Source organism: Hipposideros armiger, unplaced genomic scaffold, assembly GCF_001890085.2.
Source record: "Hipposideros armiger isolate ML-2016 unplaced genomic scaffold, ASM189008v1 scaffold_425, whole genome shotgun sequence".
In the NCBI taxonomy this organism is placed as follows: Eukaryota; Metazoa; Chordata; class Mammalia; order Chiroptera; family Hipposideridae; genus Hipposideros; species Hipposideros armiger.
In genome coordinates, this window is record NW_017731775.1 from 1621872 (window position 1) to 1627338 (window position 5467).

Consider the following 5467-nt stretch of genomic DNA (forward strand, 5'->3'; position numbering starts at 1 on the left):
TAATCTAGAGAAAATTTCCCAAGGAAATTCAATAACACAACAAAAGGCGAGTTGAATGCCTATTAAGGAATGTTTTTCTGTATTGGAAAACTATAGATCCATCATTATTACTGGTCATCATATCATCTAAGGCTGCAGTAAACCTGTCAACTCACTTTTTAATTGTAACTTTAACACAGTGACAGAAATAGCTATCCTCACTTTCATAGATCTTCTACAGGAAAAATGACCTGCCCAGGCCTGCTATCATAAAATTTTCATGGTCACTGTCTGCTGGATGAATCCCCACAAGACAATGTCAGTGAAGAAAGAGTCAGCTAAAGGGAGGTCCAAAATTTAACTTCTACTTAACACTTGTAAGTGAAACAAGATTGAAAAAATGTGCACAAATTTATGCAACAACAGCAATTTTTTTTATAATATTAAAATAAAGGGAAAGTATTTTCCAGTCATAAAGATCAAATCTCTCAGTGAATAAATAAAAAAATGCATTTATAAATGTATTAAAGTTTTAATCCCTTCACTTCCCAACTTTAATAATTAAGTTCAATACAGTAGTCTCTCCTTATCCTCGGGAGACACGTTCTAAGACCCCCAGTGGATGCCTGAAATCACGGATAACACCAAACCCTATATATACTATGTTTTTCACTATACATACATACCTATGATAGAGTTTAAGTTATAAATTAGGCACAGTAAGAGATTAACAATAATAACTAATAATGAGATACAATAATTACAATAATATAGTGTAGTAAAAGCTATATGAATGTGGTCTCTCTTTTTCTCTCTCTCTGATAACTCATCTGATAACATAGGTGACTACTAAGTGAATAGCAGGCAGGTAGTGCACACCTGTGAATGTGCCAGGCAAGGGGATAGGTCACATTCCAGGTGGGACAGAGCGCGGTGGTGCGAGGCTTCGTCGTGCTATCAGAAGGATGTGAAATATAAAACTTATGAATTGTTTATTTCTGGAACTTTGCTTTTAACATTTTTGGACTGAGGTTGGCCATGGGTAACTGGAAATGCAGAAATGGAAATCTTGGATAAGGGGGAACTACTGAGTTACAAAATAAGATGAAAACCTATGCTATGGGAAAGTTGTCAATGACAGTAGAACAGATGTTTAATATCCTATTAATAATTTTATAAAATAAAGAAATTTCTAAAATAAAGCAAAGTATAAGTAAATATGTATATCTCAATTTTAATAGCTAACATTTAGAAAAAAATAGCTGTCATCTCTCTTTCATTGCTTTCCGTGGTTGACTTCCAGTTGTTTGAGTTAAACCTAGGTACCTCCCAACAGACCCTATCACATAAACTGAAGGATTATAGAGTCAAATTCCTGTTTTGTTTATGAGGAACTTTAGACCCAGATGAGTGTCAGCTGTCTAACTCATGCAGATCCTACTGTGTGCTGATGCCAGGACTAAAATCCATGTCTCTGGCCTTCCTTGTCAGCCCTCTGTCCATACTTGTCTTTATGGAAAGGTAGTACTAGAGAGTGATACAGAGAGAAACCTTCCCTGACATGGAGAACTCTTTAGGGTCTTTCAACTCTAGAGAAATTATGATGCCTTTACTGAGGACAGTTTTATCTGAGGTAACGGTATCATCTAAGTACTTCCATTAAGTGCAAATATATTTTCCCCTCGCTCCTAAGATCACATTCACTAAGATATTTACGGTTCTGAAACCAGGTGCAGCTTTTATAACTTGCACAATAATTAAGTATGGGAAGCAATCTGAAAAATTCCAAAGCATGCAGGTTTTACTGCAGCTGCAAACTTGTAAATTCAGTGAGTGAATACTTAAAAACAATTGTAGCTGATTAGTAAGAAATGCCAGCACACTTCTTTCTAAAAAGGATTTGAAGAGCAAAAAAATACCTGCTGGTATAGAAACTTCTACAAAAAATAGGAGACATTTATTACATTATTAAAATGGTGCCTTTAATAACCATATGTAGATTGGGTCTCTGCACAACACAGGATAGTTTTACAAAAAAACAAGACAGGCTCTTGGCATAAAATACTGCAGCATACTAGTGATCTGAATTGATGTGAGGGCCATGTGGTTAGGCTGAAAATCCATTTAAGGTTGCAGAGACCAGAACTAGCCCTTGAAATTTCCCCTGAAGCCTCTGCAGAGTGAGCTGTTCGGTAAGAATGGGTGTCTTGTCTGGTTGTCCAGTTCTGTTCATATACAGGCTATCTGGTGAGATGGAGCCGCTTGCAATTATGTACTATTATCCAAGTCAACACATTATTTGGATTTCAAAGGAAGAGCAATGATTCTGCACTGGAGGCCTGGGTAAATATCTATATAGGTGGAATTTGAAAGATTGTCCTCAAAGATAAGTCTGAAATGTTTTGTCAGGCAGAGCTGTGGAGATGTTGGGAGAAGAGTGGAGGGCCTTCTAGGGAGTAAACAACTTGAGCAAAGGCACAGACATGTCAAAGTGCACATCCTAGTCAGGGATGGGGAGAGGCCGGTGGAGGAGATATGTGCATGAGGAGAGAGAATAAGGCTGTGACTGGTCTTCAACTTCCAGTGGGGAGGCATCAGAAATAATACCATCAGAGGTGTTTCAAGTCTGGTTTCGTGGCATCACTGCCTTTTGATTAATTATTTATTTTTTTTAATCTGTAGGTCTGGATGCCATTGGTATCTCACCAAGGGATGCTTGGACTCTGCAATAACAGAACTCAAACCAAAACTGCCGAAAGCAGAAAATTAGTTACTAATGTGCTTTCTATTTGGTTGGACACTGTGGTCAGTTTCTGAAGAATGTACAGTAAAACCTTGGATTGCGAGTAACTTGGTTTCTGAGTGTTCTGCAAGATGAACAAACATTTTTATTAGGTTGGTGCAAAAGTAATTGCGGTTTGTGGTTATTACCAAACCGTTATTACTTTTGCACCAACCTAATAATACATTTTAACTTGGTAAACAAGTGATGTCTTACAAGTAGTTTATTTCCAGAATGAATTATGCTCACAAACTGAGGTATTACTGTACCTCCTTTCCAGTTAGATAGGAGTCAGAGATGAAATTATTGTCTTCTAGACCTTGGGTCCCTCTTACATTTGGACCTGGAGCCCTGTATCTGGTGATTGCAGAGAACACTATGACGGGCCTTTTGTGGCTTACACTGAGCAGCTCCGTTCACTAAAAAAGTTAGGTGGTCTGTATAGCTAGTACAGCAACTTTCGATATGATGCAACCAGATTGGATTTTTTTTTTTTGAAGTAGTGAAGAAATGGTTCGTAGAGTCACTGAAGGAGTAGAGCAGAGCAGTGGGAGTGCTCCTCTGAAGTTTGTTCTAGTGAGCCAGGGGCATAAGGGCCTGTAGGTCCGGGAACTATGTGCATCATCCCTGCGCATGTGTTTAGGGGGCTATTGACTCCACACACAAAACATAATACAGGCATCTCTGAGCCCCAGACACTACTGGGTTTAAATGCTTGCAAGTCCTGTAATAAGAAAAGACATTTCAAGTTCTATACTTGAGATAGATTTTAAAAAGTCATTTCTAGACATTCTAGGTCTTGCTATGGGTTGCATTGTATCCCCCATCTGAAAGTATATGTTGACTTTGATGATTAATTTTATTGCGACAACTTGACTGTGATAGGGGATGCCCAGATAACTGGGAAACATTATTTCTGGGTGTGTCTGTGAGGATGTTTCTGGAAGAGAGTTGAATTAGTAGAATGAGTAAAGTGATCCACTCTCACTATGGACAGGCAACATCCAAATTATTGGGGGTCCAAGTGGATCAAAAAAGGTGGATTGAAAGGTGAATTCTGTTTCTTTTTTTGAGCTGGGATGTAGGGAGCCAGAGGTCTGCAGTAAGGGTTAAGCCTGAGAGCTGGAGGTCTGTAGTAAGGGTTAAGCCTGAAAGCTGGCAGGCTGACAGGCTCTCAGGCCCGGGTGAGCAATGTGGGAAGGTTGGCCACTGAGGAGAAAGCAGCCAACGGCCTTGAGAGCTACAGAGTGGAAGGCCATCTTGTTAATAGTTTCTGCTTGTTATACTTTGTTTTGTCTCGCTTTGGAAAGATTGCTTCCAAGGAATTTGTTCCCTGAGAGGATGGGGCTACTCCCTCAAGGTCCCAAAAACCCCCTACCCTAGGAAAGTTACTTTTGCTATAAAAGCTGTATACAAATAATAAACGAGGCCACTTCCTGCCATCAGCATTGGGTAGACCTCCCATTCCCAGCTTTCGTCTCTAGTCTCTTTCTTTTCCAGTCTCCCACCCAGTCCTCTCAGGTACCCTCTCGGTGGGTTCCTGGTTGACAAGTCAGGAGTGCTCGTTTGGTGCACAGGTCGCATCACTGGAATAACTATCTCCTCCTGCTCTCAGACATCAGAGCTTCTCGTTCTCAGACCTTTGTCTTTGGACTGGGGATTACACCACGGGCTCCCCTGGTTCTCAGGCCTTGAAACTCACACTGAATTATACCACCATCTTTTTAGGTTCTCTAGCTTGCAGATTGTGGGACTTCTACGGCTCCGTATCTGCATAGCCAATTCCTATAATAAATCTCTCTTTCTCTCTCTCTCTCTCTCTCTCTCTCTCTCTCTCTCTCTCTCTGTGTATATATATATATATATATATATATATTATATATAATGTATATATTATATATATAATGTATATATGTATATGTATATATAATGAAAAAAATATAGGAAATATATATAGGAAAAAACTATTAAAATTATAATAATATATACTGATAACAAAAGATGAATACAAGTCAGTTTGACTTCTGCAATTACAAGAGGTACTCAGAGTGGTTACCATTGGTGTAATTTTAATATAGTTTATTCCTTGCTTAAAATGTGTATACTTTTTTTTGGCACCCTCTGTATATATAGTCTTGGTTCGTTTTCTCTGGAGAACGCTGATTAATACACCCTCAGCACCTCAGAATGTAACCTTATTTGACGATAGAGTCATTGTGGACTTGTGGATGTAATTAGTTAAGAAGAGGTGATACTAGAGAAAGGTGGCCCCTAATCCAGTATGACTGTTGCCCTTACAAGAAGGGAAAATTTAGAGACAGACATGCACACAGACCAAAAACATAATGTGAAAATGAAGGCAGAGGTGAAAATAATGCATCTGCAATCCAAAGAATGCCAAAGATTCCCAGCAACCTTCAGGAGCTGGAAGAGAGGTATGGAATATATTCTCCTTCATAGCCCTTGGAAAGAACTAACCCTAATGACACTTTGATTTTGAACTTCTAGCCTCCATAACTGTGAGACAATACATTTCTGTTGTTTAGAAAACTTGGTGTGTGGCAGCCCCAGAAAACGAATCCAGTTCTCAAGTGAGGAGGAGACCCAGCCCAGAGATAGCACCTTCCATGGAGAAGGGTATATCTTGAAAGGAGGTTGGTGGAAAGTGGTGGTTATTTTTCCAAAGTCTTCAGGGTTTTTTTTCCT